The 20,400-nt window shown below is 40.0% G+C and overlaps 1 protein-coding gene across 5 annotated transcripts in view; it reads left to right on the top strand.

The window, feature by feature from the left end:
• The window catches only part of LOC129774736 (rho GTPase-activating protein conundrum), a 231,034-nt gene that overhangs the window by 31,397 nt on the left and 179,237 nt on the right, over nucleotides 1–20,400 (top strand). For 2 of the 5 annotated variants that reach the window (XM_055778656.1, XM_055778654.1), the window contains exon 2: nucleotides 20,032–20,056. The exons of 2 other annotated variants lie outside the window; for them this stretch is intronic. The gene's annotated coding sequence lies outside the window, so the exon portion shown is untranslated. Of the gene's footprint in view, nucleotides 1–20,031; nucleotides 20,061–20,400 lie in introns of all 5 variants that reach the window. One more of the 5 variants, XM_055778655.1, reaches the window with a different exon arrangement.

The following is a 20,400-nucleotide window of genomic DNA, read 5'->3' as shown; positions in this document are numbered from 1 at the left end:
TTCCTGCTGCTTTATTGAAAAAATGTTGTGAAACACTGAAATCTCCAATCGCTTCAATATTCAACATCTCTCTACGAAGGCAAAAGTTTCCTGATAGCTGGAAATCATCATTCATGTTTCCTGTGTTCAAGAATGGCAACAAGCATAGTGTGGAGAACTATCGCGGAATCACTTCTCTGTGCGCTTGCTCTAAGGTGTTTGAGGCCATTGTTTATAAACATCTTCTGTTTCGGGTTAAAAGTTACATATCCACTGCTCAACATGGTTTTTACCCTGGTCGATCAGTTCCAACTAATTTATTGGAATTCACATCGCTATGCTTGCGTACTATGGAACAAGGTAATCAGATCGACACCATTTACACTGATTTGAAAGCTGCATTCGACCGTGTGGACCATGGAATCTTGCTGGCAAAACTCAACAAACTAGGAGTATCATCTGGCCTGCTTTCGTGGCTACGCACATATCTAGTGGGTTCTTCCCAATCGAGGTGGTTCCAGAATGGTTCCGGAGTACCGCAAGGTAGCATTTTAGGACCTTTGCTATTTTCGCTGTTCGTTAACGACATTATTCGAATATTGCCTCATGAAACCAGGTTATGCTACGCTGACAATGTAAAAATTTATCTGCCAATTGAGACCTCAGACTGTCTGCAACTTCAAAACTTGATTGACTTATTCGCGGAGTGGTGCAGCATGAATCACGTGACTATCAGTATTCTGAAATGCACTGCTATCAGCTTTACTTATAAAAAACAGCCCATAGTGTTTGACTATAGCATCAATGGCTCGTTACTCCAGCGCAGTGACATCGTCACGGATCTCGGTGTTATTTTGGATAGCCCAATGTCGTTTAGACAGCACTACATCTATATCATCAACAAAGCGTATCGTCAGCTTGGAATTATCTTTCGTATTGGCAATTGTGATCCTGGCACTCTACGAACTCTCTAATGCTCTTTAGTACGTTCCATCCTTGAGTCTAGCTGTGTTGTTTGGAATCCGCATTATGACTATTGGATACTTCGTCTCGAACGGATACAAAAATGCTTCATTCGTAAAATTTGTCGTATGCTACCTTGGAGAAATTATGATGCTTTACCGCCTTATGAGGAACTTTGCCAGCTAGTTGGCATAGCTACTCTTGAGCAGCGACGCAAGGATATCACTGCAAAGACGGCTCATCAAATTCTGTCAGGACAGTTTGACTGTCCTGCTGTTCTGTCGCGACTCCAGCTGTTTGCCCTCTTCGGCCTCAACGGAATCAACAATTGTTACGGGTTGAAGCGCACCGCACTAATTATGGACTTCATGAACCTATTCGGCAGATGGCGTTGGAATATAATCATCGTGGAAATTACTTGTCTTTTTAGACTATTTTGTGTGCAACTGTGAAATGTATGCTTAGTATAATACAGGGTAACTTCGATATAACGTACATTTTACTTTCAAAATTGTACGTTGTATCGAATTGTACGTTATATCGAAGCATAATAAAGAACTCTGAAACGTGGCTTGTATTACCTTATTGTGTTGCTGTTTGAGTAAGGTTGATGAATAAATTCAATTAGAGGACGAAGCCAACTTTTCTCATGATGTTTCCCTTCGTTCTGTTGATTGAAGTTTTATTCATTTAGAATCCGGAATCACAAAACAGTTGTATTTCGGGATTGGTTGAAGGTACAACACAAGCTTCAGTATCAAGATACATATAATTCATTGTTTTTTCAGAAAAAAAATATTCAAAAAATTATTCCTTTGGACTTTGATAATGTGTACGTTATATCGAGGTAAAATGTACGTTATATCGAGTGACGTTATATCGAGGGTACGTTATAACGAGGGTACGTTATATCGAAGTTTCCCTGTATCTTCATCATTGTTATTAATTTTTGTTACTTGCTCTATTTTAATGTTATTTTCATTTGTATACTTTTTTTGTGAAAAGATATTGGGTTTTTATGCCGCTTTTTTAAAATTATACGTTTGCTCAAGGTGGCTTTTCCCAATCTGAGTATATTTTACTATTAAGACCTATAGTCGGATAGTGTTGAATTAAAAATAAATAAATAAATAAATAAGTAAATAAATAAATAAATAAATAAATAAATAAATAAATAAATAAATAAATGATCATCGAGTGAATTATTCATCGAACTACAATCGAGATGGCGAAGGAATAATAAGGACACCGAGAGAACTTCTGCAAAATCGATAAAACTGGCGATATAATCTGTTCTTTATCGTGACGACGGAGTTATCTGTGGTATCCATAGAGGTAAGCGAGAGAACTCTCATACGTACGCACGTGCTCTTGAGCGTACTCTTCATGTGCGGTTCACATAGAACGTTATGAGAAGAACGTCCACGTTCCGTCAACGTGAGAACGTAACGTAACTAAGACAGATAATTAAGTTTGATAAATTTCCCATCGAAAGTAATCGACGAAAGCATGCGTGTAGACATGTTTCTGAGTTCTTTCTTCTTTTTATTATCAATTCTTTCTCAGTTTTCGCGACAAAATTGTTAGAGTAGATCTTACGCTTCAGGTTTGCCCAGAAATTCGCGAATTTCGACGCGGCGGGGTACCGTTCTTTGAATGCGCACACTTCTGAACGGAGTAGCTTCACTGTTTTCGCAATCACGTTTAGAGTTCGACTGATAGAACTGTCATTTTTTTTTCTGCTGACTCATGGGTTACTATGATTGATGCTACATTGCGCATTCAAAGAACGGTACCCCGCCGCGTCGAAAACAGACATATTGCGGCACTTGGTGGCCGCTGGATACGCCCGTTCCGGCATCTACAACATCTTGGCACTATTGTACAACAATAAGAGCATCGAAAGAAAGCCCGGTTCCGGACGGCCGACGACCCTGAACGACAAAAAGCTCAAAAGAATGCTGAAGAGGAAGATCGAGGGAAAAGTGACTACATCGCTGCGTGCGCTTGGACAGGAGGTCGGTGCAACCGGCCAAACAGTGTACCTGGCGAACATGGACATACATGTCAGGAAACGGAAGTCCCGTCCACTGGATCACGTATAGAGTTCGACTGATAGAGCTGTCAATTTTTTTCTGCTGACTCATGGGTTACTATGATTGATGCTACATGGGTAGTTTCGTCAGTGCGTGTGAAGGTAAACCCATGAAAAATCAGGTATTTTTGTCCATTTTTTTCAATGTAAACGAAATCTCGAGTTGCTCCTCTCCGTGGACTCCCTATTCCCCGATTAGAACTATGTGCAGCTCTCCTCGGAAGCCAGCTAGTTAACAACTCTCGTATCAACACTGTTTTCAATGGGCCGGTTGTGTTTTGGACTGACTCCACCATCGTGCTGCACTGGATTAAATCCAAGTGCAATGGAAAGATTCTCCGAGCTGGCCAAGGTTATTCGAACCTTTTATATCAACTGTATGCTTCCTCACGATAAACGCCTCACGAGAGCGCTCTCTCCAATCGAATACAACATCCCTTTGAAATGCCTGGCTCAGCGATCACAATTTCCAGCAGAGCTTCGCATCTACGGGAGTAAAAGCAACCTTTCGAAGATTACAGCTAAATCTCCACTCAAAAATCTAAACCTATTCATGGATGATTCCGGTCTGCTCAGGATCGATGGCCGCCTAAGAAACCTAAATGAAGCTTTTGACAAACGGTTCCCTATTCTACTCCTCGCCAAACATACTATCAGCTGGAACGTTCCATGGTGGTCCAAAGTTCTTACTGCCCACGACACGTTAGCGACTCTGGCCACTACAGGGTCTCCAGTTAGCTCGCAGAGTTGTGCGCAAATGCATCACCTGATTCAGATGCCAGCCTCGACTATCGCAATAGATCGTGGCACCCTTACCATCAGTGCGCATCACTCCAGCTCGAGTATTCTCACATTCGGGTATGAATTACTGTGGGCCGTTCCTCGTGCGTCCGTTAACATATTAAGAAAATCTACGTTGCTTTATTCGTATGCTTAGTGGTGAAGGCCGTGCACTTTGAAGTCGTCCCCGATTTGTCATCCGCCGCGTGCATAAACGCCATCAAACGCTTCGTCGCTCGTCGCGGTCGCGTTCTACAGTTGCACTGCAATAATGCAATTGCGTTTGTCAGCGCGGATCGCGAATTGAAGGCTTTGCGACAGGAGTTTTTAAAGCAGTTCCAGATGAAAGAAGGGGGCAACTATTGCTCGGAGAATAACATCACTTTCTGCTTCATACCCGCCCGCTCTCCACATTTCGGGGGAATTAAAAATAATTCGACAGAAGTCGTTTATTATGGACCAATTGCTAACCATCGTAGTTCAAATTGGGGTTATCCTCAATTCTCGCCCAATTTCATCGATATCCGAATCTCCAGAAGACTTTTGATTGGAGAGATTTCATTTTAGTCTTATCAATGCTCTAGACTAATGAAGGAGAGTTGTGATAACTGCTAACTGCTACTTGCCTAATTATTTTCTAGTTTTAAGTACATTATTATGCTTAATCACAATTAAACCGTTTAACTTAAAAAGTTTTACTTATTTTATTTTTTAGTTTTCGGTACATTATCTGTTTCATTAGAATATTTCTCTGCAATAAAACCATTGTACTGTATTCTATCAGTCAAAAAATTTCATTTGATGCCGATATTGAGTGGTTCTCCAAGTCAAGTTCGTTAGTTTAATACACATATCTCAATCAACCTTTTTTTTAGATGATTTGGAATCAGCTATTTCGTAGCGGCGGCCAAATTGGATTTTTAAGCAGTTTTAAAATAACAACAGAGATAAAGGTATTTTATAAATTCGGTCAGTTTCTATTGGTCAAATTTCTATTAATGTGGAACAACCCTACAGACATACAAACATACATACGAACAGTTCAAGCTAAATAAAACCGTTTAAAAAAGTATGATCTACTGTGATCTACTATTCAAGTCCTTTCATTTGATACCCATATTAATCGGGTTTTGAGAAAATGTGCAGCCCGCCATTTGATAGTGGCAGCCATCATAGATTTGCATTTTTCATGAATAACGGTGCTCTACTAGTCAAGCCCTTTCATTTGATGCCCATATTAATTGGGTTTTGACATTATATGTAGTCCACCATTCGGTAGGATTTTGTTGAATTTGCATTGTTTATAAATAATCATGTTCTACTAGTCAAGCCTTTTCATTTGATACCCATAATAATAGGGTTTTGAGAAAATATGTAGTCCGCCATTTTGTAGTGGCAGCCATCTTGAATTTGCATTTTTCATAAATAACGGTGCTCTACTAGTCAAGCCCTTTCATTTGATACCCATATTAACGGGGTTTTGACATAATATGTAGTCCGCCATTTTGTAGTGGCAGCCATCTTGGATGCATTCCCAGACAATGTTTGAAGAGCTTTTAAAGGTGTTTAGAGACCTACAAGAAGAAACGAATGCTCTTTGCAAGGAACCACACAAATGAATAAGAAACATATTGGTCCTGATTCTCGAATACACTTCACGGTGGAAACGGAATGAAACGTATCCGCGATGACAACGGTACGGTGTCGACAACTGGATACGAGATTAGTTTCCCACTAAACATATCATTATAATATCAAATTATCTTCAGATGAAATTTTTGTATGATATTATTATATCACATGAAGAAAACAAAGTTTTCCACTCACATTGAGAACCAGTTAGATACGAAGAAGTTAATTTTCATTAATGATTTTTCATTTGAAAAGTGCTCATTCTGCCTGAAAACTCATTATTATCTTCGAGACTTCATTAACTCGTAAAACGTAGTACAATGGCGTGCCGCTTATTTCGTTTCCACCGTGAAATGTATTCGAGAATCAGGCCCATTGTCAGATCGAATGAATTAAATTTTGATCTATTTTTCAAATGTGATAAAAAAAACTATCAATACACATCAAAATCATGGGTTAATTCGAAAAAAATATTTTTGGTAAAATATCTTCGCTTATGTTTACGAGCGGACCTTTTTTATGCTGATCGCCATAGGCTTGTTATAGCCCCTCTAATATCATAGTGCATTATTTTGTCTATAATACCATTAAAAACATAGTTCAAATACGAATGGGATACGAATAGGTGGACTACCCTCCGTATTCACTAGATTGCGCCCCTAATGTTTATTATTCACTTCTGAACGTGGAATTATACCTTCAGGGAGTAGATTTTGTATTTACAAAATAATATAAGGGTGATGTCCAAGACCCCACCGCACTGTTAACGTAGTACTACGAAATTATTGCATTCAATCCGCTAGTTAAATGCTGCTAATATTACCTAAGGAAAGAATTAAACTTAATGATCAACCCTTTAATAGAATGTTTTGATAGCCATCATGTGTGATTTCCTCGTAATTTTCAAAAAGCAGATTCCAGAATGTTCATAATAAATCTCAGCTTTAACATATGTTGTTGGCTGTACGCTGTCTAGAGTAAAACTAAAAAAAGTAGTCTTTTAAAATTATAGAGATTATAAACATTCGCAGTTAATTTGTCTCTGCCCTTGAAAGAAAGCCAATTTGAAACTCATTCTAACTCATTTCATTTTACAGCGAGCAGCCATCATTCACATATATAGAGATTTGCTTGGAACGAAGTTTGAGAGCAACAGTGTGTTGCGAATGAAAGATGTTACACTGCAGAACAATTCAGATCTTTTTAAAGATTTTTGTTAAGAAATCCGAGGTAGACAGATAAAAAAGATGCACTATATCGGACTTAATTCCGTCCGAAGGAGGGTGTTTGTGTGATTGAACGCATTGTCTATTTTACACGGTTTAAAAGGCAGCGATTGCCATGCTCCGGAATACTATGGTTTGGTTTGGACAATTAAACCCAATTGAAAGCACCAAATGAAAATGGTGATTTTGCAAGTTAAGCTAGTGGCTGATATGGGTCATCTTGATGTAATGCATCCATTTACTCGTTGTAATGCATCCCAGAAGAGGCTACGAATCCAGAAATCGTAAAACAAGTACATCGACTCGTTTTGAGCGATCGTAAAGTGAAGTTACGCGAGTTAGCTGAGGCCGTAGGCATTTCAAAAGAACGAATGGAATACATTTTGCACAACATTTTGGACATGAAAAAGCTATCCGCGCGATGAATGCCGCGTTTGCTGACCGTCGACCAAAAACAGCGGCGCGTTGATGATTCAACAGCCGGTTTGGCGTTGTTGAAGCGAAACCCAGTGGACTTCTTTCGACGTTTTGTGACAATTGATGAAACATGGATCCATTTCCACACTCCTGAGTCCAATAGGCAGTCTGCATAGTCCAAAAAATCAACGGACGGCCGGGAAGGTCTCCGTTTTTTTGGGAATGCGCATGGCATTATCGCCCCCTAGCGACTACTATACGTTCCAAAACTTCAAGTGGTGGCTCCAGGGAAAGAGATTCGTATCGAATGAGGAAACGCAAATCGCGAATCGCAGAAACTGAGGCATATTTCTAAGACTTGGCCGTTTCGTACTACAGAAAGGAATGTTGAGGAATAAATACAGCTTTTCCCAAAAAGCGATTGTTTTCATGAAAAATTCAGAGGGGTCTCCGTAGCCACATTGGTTGCTCGTTCACTTAGTAAGCGATCGATCGTGAGTTCAAAACTCAGGGCCCTCATTGACTATCTTTGTGTTGTTACAGAATAACTACGTCCACACAACAATCATCAGAGATGGAGATCGATCCACGGTCGAAATAAGATCGATTCATCCATACAACTGCTCTGCTCTGCAAGACACATCGGGCTGCTGTTCTATAAATAACTCAACAATGATCAATCAACTGTCTCCGCTGTCCGGTTTAACTGGATAATGGAAGAACAGAAGGAAAACTCTTACGCCTAAATGGCTACTATGTAAATGTGTACTATAAGCAATGGTATTATAGAAGAGAATACTCTAACGCCGAAAAATGGCAACTGTGTAATGTGCTAATTATAGGTATGATAAACATGTGACATGTACACGATTTAAATTCGGCTCTGTTACAGCTAAAATGCTGATGAGCCTAAAATAAACAAAAGGAATAAAAAAAAATTAAAAATTCAGGGACTTTTCAGCCCATTTAATACATCACCGTGACCGTATTAAGTAAACTAAAATATATTTGCCGGTTTAACATTTGAATGTTGTCTAACGGTAATCATGCTCTGCCGAAAACACAAGTGCACACAATGATGCGAACGCTTCAAAAATAGTCTTAAAGCTAAAGATGCTAGTAAACCTGTAAGAGTTTGACGTAACGGAAGCGAAAGATGAAAGAAATAGGCGACATCACCAACATATTATTCGAATCAGCACAGCGCATTTCAAAGGGCGAAATGGTCAAAAATTGATCGACTTAAATTTGACATATTTTCAATTTTCTTGTCAAAATATCCTCGAAACAAGAGGATTACCGTATGAAAAAATCACTTTCGCGTAAGAAAAATCCAAATCAACTTTACAAACGATATTAAAGTGTTCGGGGAACGTCTGACGACCAGGGTTGCCATAAAAAATCTGTGTTTTTGGTCTCAAAAAATCTTATTATCTGTGTTTTTTCACAGAAAATCTGTATTAACCCTTTGCGGTCTTTTGTCTGCTCTCAGTTTACACTTTTTCTAAACGAATTTTAACTTATTCACGAGCCAAAACGGTGCTACTATGAATGATAGATAACGGTATTCAGTATAAACAAAAGTTGTCATCCATGCTTGATTAATGGAAAACTCCATGTATTGCAGCACTGTGTAAAGACCATTGTTCTGTATGTCCAAACAGAAAGATAAAAAGCGAAAGACACCAAACTCATTATTTTTGTGATACATGCGAGAGATATCACACGAAGAAGCATTATAGCAAATATTTTTTAAACATAAACATAAGAAACATTATTCAGTAAATACTTATCAGAAGTTTAGAAAAAATAGAAGGAATCTTGTTCATCTTTCATAATCTCACAAAGTTATACATTACTGCTTTTTCAAGTAAGAATGATTGCAACCAGTATGACACACATGTCAAAATTTTATACGATCGCAAAGAGTTAAGGGTTTTGAAGCATAATCTTAGCTATAGTATCATTGATTGGCAAATTATGAATTTGACGATGTTGGTGGTATCCACGTAAAAATTCAAATTCACTGTGCTTTAGTAGGAAAAAGATAAACAGTGTTAGCTAATTATTGTAAAACAAGCCGATGAAGCGGACTTTTGCATCTTTTCGCCTTAGATTGAACATGAGAAAGCAGTACTACACGCTATATATGAAGGCCAAAGTGACTTTCATTCAAAATAATTCGAATGCTATATGTTCAAAATTTGTGAGTTGGGAAAAAATATTGAGATCAAGCCATAACTAATATTGGATCGTTATTGTGAAAAATCTGTAAATCTGTATGGAAATCAGAAAAATCTGTAATCTGTATCTACAGATTCTTGGTTTCAAAAAGTCTGAAAAATCTGTATAAATACAGATTATTTTGTAGATATGGTAACCCTGCTGACGACTGATAGAAAGTCTGATTCAGAAGGAAATCGAAGGCGGAATGCCACAGCGACCGGATGAAAAGTTGTCAAAGTTCTTTGAAAATATTTTGTTTGGAAGGCAATTTTCCCGTATGGGCTGACTATCGAAATTGTCGTGACGCTGTCAAGATATTTTTGCAAAAAATGGTTGCAAAAATCTTACTGTTTCTAAGGAACACAGTTGTTCCGTGCGGAAAACTTAGAAAACAGTTGGACATGAGACACAGTTTAAAACAAATTGGTGTTCAGTATCAAATAAAGTGGATGGATGGAACAGCGGTACGAAATATGATTGAAGGTGTGAAACATTAAGCCCGTCAGAACGCATTGGGAAACTTACGAAACATATTTGACAAATTTTGATCGTTTGTGTTGGTTAGATTTAATTCAGTGAACACAGTGAACGCTTTGTTTTGTTAGTGGAATGTCAGCATATCAACGATGAATCAATCTTATTTTGAAACAAATAATCGTGTGTCCTTTATCATGCACCCCGTCGATTAACTCGATCAAATGCTATTCGAGATACTCGATGTATAGTTTGCGGGTGGAAAATATATCAGAAGTTACTAAACTCGGTTCAGCGATTCACCTTGGCATAGTTTAGATTCCAAAAGAACTGATAAGATAAGTTCGACGATTGGATTACTAATCACGTTTCACTGCACGGATTACTCCAGTTTAGGACATCCAAAGTCATCTGAATTTTAGCTATCACGTACCCACTTCAGATTCACACAACCCACTCCCACAGACGCCATACGTCATAAAAATCACGGTTGAGTGAATAAGTTAGTGGCTTTGCCTACTAATGAGTTTACCGTTTTCGGCGCCAATTACTCTTCCAAACGGAAACAAGCGCGTCGGCACAGTCATATACGCACAGATCAGTGATTCCGGTCTCTGGGGTTTGTTGGCGCATACAAGCAATTTGGTCTCTTCCGCATCCGTAACTGACCTTGGTCTTGAACTGTACACGTACGTACGTGTTGGCATCATCAAACGGCATGAGATTTGGAGGAACACACACTAGCTCGTGCTTTATCGGTCATTGGAGCGAGCTTTGGTTCAGTTTGATGTGTTTCAAGCATGGTAATTGTTGGAAATGTTCTTCATTAAGGTGCTTCTGTGGCATTGGTAGGTCAATGATCTGATTGCTGTTGGCGTAGCTGAAGCCTTCTTCAAAATCGAAATAAAACTCCTTCTCAGAGCTGCAGTAAGAAGTCATATCAACAACTATCCACAGTTTTCCGGAAAAAGAGCCAACGCCCGCCACCAAAAACCGTATTATCATAACGTTGAATAATTCAACTACATTTTCTTCTTTGCTATCACCTGCAAAGCGAGCGCTTTCTGAGATTTCGCTTTTTTCAGCGATGTTCCCGCGCATCTATCCGCGCAGCAGGCTCAAATGTGAACGACCGGATAAGCGGATTTTTCTCCCGGAGTCATGTCGCAGCCGATTGTATAATTTTCAAATTCCGCCGGATCAGATTGAGATCAGTTCTCAGGGGCATTTCAGCTCCACGGCGAAAAGTAATATCGGCGAAAGGGAAAATTCAAGCTCGGAAATCAATGCTCAACCCAGAGAAGAGTTAATATTGTTTAATGGTACGATTTTCGGCTCGAAATCATTCGCAGGCCAATACCATTGATTTCGTTTCAACGTAACCAAACAACGGGTACTTGGAAGCAGCGAATAAATTCGGTTCGTTCATCGAAGAATAAACATTAATAAATAATTGAGATCGTTCCGGTGATGCAATGAGAGTATTTAGTAATTGGAAGCCGGTAGTGGGATTACTAATGAAATATATAATTGATTCACTTTTATCGCATTGGATGAAATTGCTGAGAATCAAAATAAGAAATAATAAGGAAGACTTTGGGCTTATTGTGTTATCTGTCAAACGCGATAATCCGTATCTTAATGCACATGGCACAACAAAAACATCTCTAAACGAATTCTAGACCTCAGCTTTGGTTTTTTTCAGGTAGATTGAATTATTGATAATTTATTATTAAACGGGCATATTGAAATCCCCTGTTTTTATTCAAAATTGGAAACTTTATTGCAAAAAAGCAGTTCTGTCATCATTCTTGAAATTATTGCACGTTGCTACCCACAACCTATCTCATCTTTCTAGTAGCATACGGATTCCTCATTTGAAAAACTGCTCAGTCAGACCATGCGTCTTCGCATGGAATAAATTGTAGTGGCAAGAGGCGATATCTGGAGAATAGAACAGAACCACTTTTCAGCCTCAGTAACACTCCGATGCAAGAACCACTCAGATGTCTCCGTTTTCTCGCCAAAAATATAGCAAATGCCAATTATAGCTCTCAATCGTGTAGATTGTGAGTTGTTTGAAAATCCTTAACCTCAAAAAAACCATGATGTTCTGGGGATGGTTCTCTTGGTACGCGTGGTGAGTGGCGCGAAGCAATAGCTTACAACCCCTTAAAATTTTTTTTTGACGTAGGACTACGTCTAACCGGAAGATATAGGGGGTGAAATGGAAATCTAGGCACTGAACAAGTAGGAAAAAATGCAAGATTTGGAACGCTTATAACTCGAGCATTTCTCAATAGATCGCAAAGGTTTTTGCATCAATTGATAGGAAATATATCTACGCATCTATCATAACGAATAACATTTCATTTTTCTCGAGATAAATAATTGAATAATTGTGAAATATCAAGCATTGTCAAAATGCACTATGTGCCCATTTTTGATTGGTCCATTTTGTGCTCCTCAAATCGTACCGACCAAAACGGGCAACCAGAGCAGCAGCGAAATACAATGAAGCACGATTGGAAAGGAAAAAGAAAAAAATGAACGAAACATTGGTCACAGTCTCACACATGCGTAATTCTCGAGCCAGCCAGTCAGCTTAAAAATCCCCGCTCCGCTGCCGTAACGATCATTCTCATTCAAACCGTACACCAGATCGGTTCGCATCACAACACATCAACAAACTAACACAAGCAGCCATGTCTGGACATGGCAAAGGAGGAAAAGTAAAGGTAAAGGCAAAATTCCGCTCGAACCATTTTGGACTGCAGTTTCCCGTAGGTGTATTCGCCAATTGCTCCGCAAGGGTAGCTAGGCCGAGCGCGTTATTACCAGTGCACCAGTCCACCTAGCCGCCGTTATAGAGTTTCGGCTGCCGAAGTGATCGAGTTGGCTGGCAAAACTGCTTGCGCTTTGTTTCGGTGGGCATCAAGACAACAACAGGCGGACGCAAACGCAATCGCAAAACGGCAGCAGGTAGCAGAAGAAAAACGTTTGTTCTTCGTACAAACTGCTTTGGTGGCAAATCCAGAACAAGGCGGCATCGAGGGCGTTCGAAATGGTTTTTTTCAAAACCACGAGTACTAAGTTTTCTAAATTGGAACCATTCCATAAAACAAGGCGCTTTTCAGGGCCATTAAACCTTCCAAAAAAGAGTTTAGGAAATACAGCTTTGCTTTCTAAAACAATATCCAAAATAATAATAAAACACAAATTGATTTTTTCATAATTTGTTTGCCAGGATATGATGAGTATGTGAATTTGGCAGTTTTTCTGAGCTTATTGATTTTCACCAATTCTTAAATTGCTTCTAGATTGAAAGTACAGTAATTTACACTTATCTCGACATTTAGCTAATTGGACGGACCTGTAATGCGACATATTTAGTTGGACATTTTTGTAAACATAGAGTTCGGGGTCCAAATTATGACCCCACATTGAAAGTCGACAATGTACCACCGTCATCGCAAATGTTCAATTACAGGTTAAAATTACCTCCAATCCGATACTGAGTGGTGGTAATGCGACGTGCCATTGAATGTAATTTACTGTAAAATATGTCACAAGCTAGATGGGAAGAAATTTTCCAACTGTGAAAGCTGTGGCAAGTGGCAAATGCAATAGCTAAACAGAAAGGTTTAGCCGAACAAAATGGGGATATCGAGTGATAACAAAACAATAAACTCTTTAGATTGAAGATAATTTTGTGATCCTGAAAAGAACCCTTTTTAGCCTGCATGTGAATCCAACGAGCGAACAAATCGTAATGAATGTATTTTTTTGCCATCGCTCCCTTTTAACGCTCATTCGTTCGTCTCGTTGGACTCGCCCCTCTGGCTGAGTCTGCCGATTTGTCTCTATCCTGTGAGTGTGTACCGCTAGAGTACAAAACGCGCGGACCCCAAAAAAATATCTTATTTTCTTTCAAACCGTAAACCCGTGTGGTGGTACGGCATCGGCATCGTGGACGTAACAAAGGAGGACAAGTTAAGGGAAAGGCAAAGTCTCACTCGAACCGTGCAGGTCTCCAGTTCCCTGTTGGTCGCATTCACTGATTGCTCCGCAAGGGTAACTAGGCCGAACGGATTGGTGCCGGAGCACTAGTATACCTAACAGCGATTATAGAGTTTCGGCCGTCGGAGTGCTCGAGTTCGCTTGCAAAGCTGCTCACGACAATCAGAAAACCCGCATCAAAAACAGAGCAGCTTCGGTTCGGCGCTCATCAAGACAACAATTAGTTTCAATGAATGGCAAAGTGTTTCTCCGGCACGTCGCATTAAATGTAATTTACTGAACAATATGTCACAAGCTGGATGGGAAGAAATTTTCCAACTGTGAAAGCTGTGGCGAGTGGTAAACGCAACAGCTAAACAGGAATGTTTAACCGAACAAGATGGGAATATCGAGTGATAACAAAAACACAACACCAAAGGTTCTTTTCAGAACCATCAACATATTCATAAAGAGTAAACAGTAAACTAATCCATTTTTCAGGTAGATAGGTATTTTTTCATTCACGTAGGAGAAGAAAATAAAACAATATATTTAAAATATATATTTAACAAAAGCTGTCCCCTTTGTATAGTCCTACGTCACTCCGGTTATGTCCCCAACATTACCCACCCGTCTTTTATCCCATTTGTTTTTATTTATTCAGGCTCATTAACATTTTAGCAGTAACAGAGCCGGATTTTAATCATGTACATGTTACATGTTTTATCGTATCTATAAATTGTACATTAGACAGTAGCATTTTTAGGACGCAAAAGGTTTGCAGTTTTTTTTGGACCGACACAGAGAGCCAATAACAATCCAACTCCGGAAGGAGTGTCAACAACAAGTAGTTTAGTTTCCGACTTCGATATCCGAGGCTGGTGTTATTTTGCCAATGCAGAGGATTTGACAGGAACTGCTACGAAGCTTCTCTGGTGGTTGGAGCTTTGCAAAAAAGTCCCAAATGATTGATGGATATTGAGAAATTCATGATGTGAGAAATATTTTCTACCCGTTTCTTTGAAGAACAAAGTTAAGTTTCCGGTAGTGCACTTTGTTGATGGACACCCGTCTCATACTGCTGCGGAAGTATCCGATCTATGTTTTGACCTCGGGATTATATTGGTAGCGCTCTATCCTAACACGAAGCGAATTACTTACCCTACCGATGTATCCATCTTTAAGCCGTTGAAGAACGCTGCGGGGAAACATTCACGATCAGAATTTTTTTTTGGGAAAAAGTGGAAATAAATTATTGTTCGGACCACCCCCTAAAATGAAAATAGGCACCTTAATAAAAAAAAATAAGAGTCTAATGTTTTGCGATAAAGAACAAAACTACCACTTTTGACAAAAATCTGAGAACCACTATATCGGTTTGGAATGGGATAGCTGTATAATGGTATCATGATCATGGTGGGATTAGTTCATTGTACGCAAACATATGTAGAAACTGGAATAATGCATTTCAACATATGCAAAATAATCAAACGGTTGCCTTAGATTTGAACTATTGGTACATCGACCCTAACTGGTATCCTCGAGAAAGTCTGAGCAAGACTAGGACAGAAACAGTAAATTACATCTCTTTATACTCTGGCTCGATGCAATTTTTGTGCAAGAGGGGTGCCTAAGCTGCAAATGTCTTCCTTCTCCTAATGTCAATGCAAGCACTACAATGAGCGTTGCGAACAATTCGCATAACTGGTTTGTGTCTCGCTACTTCTTTAGGTGTTCTTTCTACCAGTCCTGTTAGATTGCTCGTACAAATGAATCAGTCAAAATGTGAAGTACCCTTCTAGATGATGTTCTACATTTCTCAATTGTTCAATTGTTTGTTTCCAGAATACATAATTTTCTTTATCGCAATAGACGTATAGAAATATTTTGAATCAATTCATGCAAACATCTCGGCAATCTATCGAACAATGGTCATCCTATAAGCGTGCATAAATCTTTAATTTTATTTTTTTCCAATTCATTTATTTATAAGGCTCAATCGCATATGCTTTGCGGAGACGCTAATTCATGATTTGTTTACACAAAATTTCTACTTAAATATATTAGGCTGTCAAAAAAGTCCTGCGGTATTTTTTTTAAATTTTCATTTGTTCATAAAATTAGTTACAATCATCTGTTTTAAGTCAAGTATGCGCCATTTTGTTCGATGACTTGTTCCCAACGAGATGCCAACTTCATAATACCCCTGTTATAGAAGCTCGCTTCCTTATTGGCAAAAAACTCGGATAGCCAATTTTCACAGGCCTCTTTTGTGGCTAACTTCTGACTACCTAGCTCGTTCGCCATGGACAAAAACAGGTGGTAGTCACTTGGTGCAAGGTCCGGACTATACGGCGGATGCAAAAGAACCTCCCATCCGAGCTCCCGGAGCTTCTGGCGCGTCACCAAAGAAGTGTGTGGCCTGGCGTTGTCCTGATGGAAGACAATGCGGCCTCTGTTTATCAAAGATGGCCTCTTCTTCATGAGTGCTACCTTCAAGCGGTCCAGTTGTTGGCAGTACAGGTCCGAATTGAGCGTTTGGCCATAGGGAAGCAGCTCATAATAGATTATTCCTTGACAATCCCACCAAACACACAGCAGAACCTTCCTGGCCGTTAATGAGGGCTTGGCCACCATCTGAGCCGCTTCAGCGGGCTTCGACCACGACCGTTTGCGCTTCACGTTGTCGTAAGTGACCCACTTTTCATCGCCAGTCACCATCCGCTTCAGAAATGGGTCGATTTTGTTGCGATTCAGCAGCGATTCACATGCGTCGATACGGTCAAAGATGTTTTTTTGCGTGTGTGGCACCCATACATCGAGCTTCTTTGTGAATCCATGCTTCTTCAAATGGTTAATAACGGTTTGATGACTTATCCCCAGCTCTTGGCCGATGCTACGGCTGCTACTATGCCGGTCTTTCTTGGCTAATTCAGCGATTTTGTCGCAATTTTCAACGACAGGCCTTCCGGAGCGTGGCGCATCTTCGACGACATCTACACCAGAACGAAAACGTTGAAACCATCGTTGTGCGGTGGAAATGGAAACTGTATCGGGTCCATAAACTGCACAAATTTTATTGGCAGCTTGAGATGCATTTTTGCCTTTGTCATAGTAGCACTGTAAAATATGTCGGATTTTCTCTTTATTTTGCTCCATATTTGCGACACTATAACTCACAAACGACTTAACCAAACAAAACACTGTCAAGGACTATATTATAGCGCGCAAAAATACCTTTCCAACAAGCTATAGTATGACTCGATAAAATGAATACAACTAGAACTACGCGCTTACAACGACACCTCGCGGAAATACCGCAGGACTTTTTTGACAGCCTAATATGTTTAATAGGAATCGACCGATTACTTGCGGTTAGGTTCGGTTAGGAATATGGATAAGAGTTATCGTTGTCTCAATCGAGGGTTGCCGCACGCACTATAGCATTGTGCATAATGACCAGGGATAGCATCTGGTGCTCGACTATCTGTCGAGGGTAGGCGACGGTGAAATGAGGGGACAGGATAAACAAACTTATAACGAAAATGAAAAACACAGAAGCATTAAATTCTTATACTAGACCGTTTCACAAGCATATAGATCAACTGCACATAGCAGATATCGCGAGTTTCCAACACGTCTCTAACAGGAACATAGGGTTGTCATTTTTGGGCCTCAAGGGCATTCAAAAGGTACCCTCTGGCTGCGTAACTATCCGTGCATTGCCAAACTGCGTGATCGATGTCATCGTTACCGTTTCCACACCGACAAACATTACTTTGAATAAGATTTATTCTGTGGAGAAGCACATCTAGCGAGTCGTGGTTGGACATAAGTCTACTCATTACACGAATGAAGTCACAACTCACGTCCAAATCTTTGAACCACGCTCTCGAAGAAACCTTTGGAATAATTGAATATAACCACCGCCCAAGACTTCCAGTGTCCCAATCGGTTTGCCAACTCAAGAGAGAACTCTGACGCAGTAATTGGAAAAATTCATCGTATGAAATCTGTCTATCAAACAATTCGCCTTCCTGGGCACCCACCTTTGCGAGAGTGTCCGCCTTCTCATTGCCAGGAACTGAGTGTTCATTCGCTTCTAGTGTCTGCGCGATTTTCCCAGGTTCCTAAGTTTAGAAGATCGTGTTAGGAAAAACATATTTCAGTCTGCACATAGGCAAGCGAGGACAAAAGTACTCGCTGTTTGCATTTATTTGCGGAGCCGATTTTCCCAGAAACCTTGGTTTTGAAGTCTGTGTTAGGGGAACACATTTCAGTCGGAACAAGAATACCCCCGACTTACATGTATCTGCAATGCCAATTTCCCCAAGTTCCATGGATTTCAAGTCTGTGTTAGGGAAACACATTTCAATCGGAACAAAAATACTCCCCGACTTGTATGAATTCACAATGCCGATTTCCCCACGCTTCATGGATTTCAAGTCTGTGTTAGGGAAACACATTTCAGTCGGAACAAAAATACCCCCGACTTACATGTATCTGCAATGCCAATTTCCCCAAGTACCATGGATTTGAAGCTTGTGTTAGGGAAACACATTTCAGTCGGAACAAAAATACCCCCGACTTGCATGAATTTGAAATGCCGATTTCCTCCAGGCACTTTGGTTTGGAAATCTCTGTTAGGGAACACATTTCGGTGGGAACAAAAGCTCTCCCTACTTTCATGTGTTAGCAATACCGATTTCTCCATCGCTGCTTGGTTTTGAAGTCTGTGTTAGGGAACATTTTTCGGTGAGAACAAAACTCCCCCTTCTTTCATGTATTTGCAATGCCGATTTCCCCAAGGCTGCTTGGTTTTGATGGTTGTGTTAGGGAAACCGTAAATCGGGCTAATCAAAACGAGGCACTTAGGGCATTCAGATAACGCTTAATATTTTACAGTTATTCAATTGTTTATCTAATGAAAAATAACATTTTATTAATTGCGATAGAAGTGTGGAAATATTCCCTATCAATTGATGCAAACATCCTTCCGATCAAGTAAGAAATGTTCGAGTTATAAGCATTCGAAATCTTTAATTTTTTCCTGCATGTTCTGTGCTTAGGTTTTCATTTTACCCCCCATATATTCCGGTTAGACATAGTCCCACCTCAAAAATTTTTTTTTATTTCACATGCAAAACCTCCCGAAGTGGAAGTGTTTATTTTAAAAAATCGTTCTGCACATCCAGTCGCACTCAACCTGTCCACTAAATCATATAATACCTCCCATGGATCTGGAGAGCACTGAAGTACGCAAACACAATTTACTACTCGACCTCGCCCAAACGCCCTCGTCCTCGTAGATTCTGTTATGCCGCCCAACAGGAGCAGCCCAATGCAGGCGCAATTGCCATTCATAAAAGCCTCTGTCCACCCATGTTTCCAAGATTCGAGGCGAAGAGGGTGCGAATGTATGCGTGTAATGTGAAATGCAGCATGCAGGTATAAAGCGCGACAGGCGCGAGAGATCAAGTGCACTTGTGGCGTTGTCCACACCGCGCTGTGCTGCCCCGGGGGACCGGTTTTGCCATTCCGCCGTGGGTATCACGTCATTGCAGCGTAAATAGCCACTGCAAACCACCGCTTACAACACCGCAACAACAACAACGACGACGACGAGGACCAGGTAAACGGATCACCGCAGCAGCGGTTAGTCGATGTGTTGTTGTTGTTGTTGTTGTTGTTGTTCGCCAGCTATCGATCGTGTGGAATTGATTGAACAACTGCACGACAACACGCGTTTGTATATATGGCCAGCCAAAGGCCACCACCGACGAGTCGCGCGCGGTGAGTCCCGAACGTAGTAATACCTACGTTCGTATAACAGATTGCAGACCCGCCAAACATGTTTTCTGTTCAACATCATGCTTTTCGGCCGTTTGTGACGATCATTCAGCTCGGGCTGAATGCCTAGAATTTTTTTATTGGAAACTATCGCCTTTGTGTGGTATGATCGAATTTTAAAAGCATGCTATTTATTATTCACCAGCAATCTTGGCAAATAAGGAAACTTCACAATGGTCTTGTAAGCCCAGAGAAACAAATTGGCGTTTTATTGAATGCTTAATACATTCTTATTTATAACGATGAATAACTGTCATCGTTTGAAATGCAGTGAGCATTTCAGTCTTATTCCATTTGAGTCACGAATGAGCCTGGTTAAAGTGACTAAATTGAAAATAATAAAATAGAAACAATAATTCGTTTTCTTTTTCTTTTTCTTCTCTTTTCTAGGTACGCATCATCATCCATATTTGTCGTAGGTATTGTTATTCCTGTCTCTAATTCAGTGTGTCCCGGGGTAATTTGAGGTTTTTCACGCTACTTACCGCAGCTAATCTATTCCAAAGAACTTCGTTCCGACAAACAGCTACTGTTGTGTTATTATGATCACTCGAGCACTTTTATAATTTATACAAGGATACACTTTCATCATCTCGTTTCATCCATATCATTGATGCGTGAGTGACATCATGTTTTTGCAACATTTTCATTGAATTTAAATTTGATCGAGATCGAGATGTAATCGTTTCGGTTCATTAACTTTTCTGCTCTGTTTGCACATAGTTTTCCAAGATGTTGCGTAGTACGCTGTGATGACCA

Source organism: Toxorhynchites rutilus, chromosome 3, assembly GCF_029784135.1.
Source record: "Toxorhynchites rutilus septentrionalis strain SRP chromosome 3, ASM2978413v1, whole genome shotgun sequence".
Classification (NCBI taxonomy): Eukaryota; Metazoa; Arthropoda; class Insecta; order Diptera; family Culicidae; genus Toxorhynchites; species Toxorhynchites rutilus.
The sequence above is the reverse complement of the archived record's forward strand: the minus strand, read 5'-3'. Positions and strand labels throughout refer to the sequence as shown.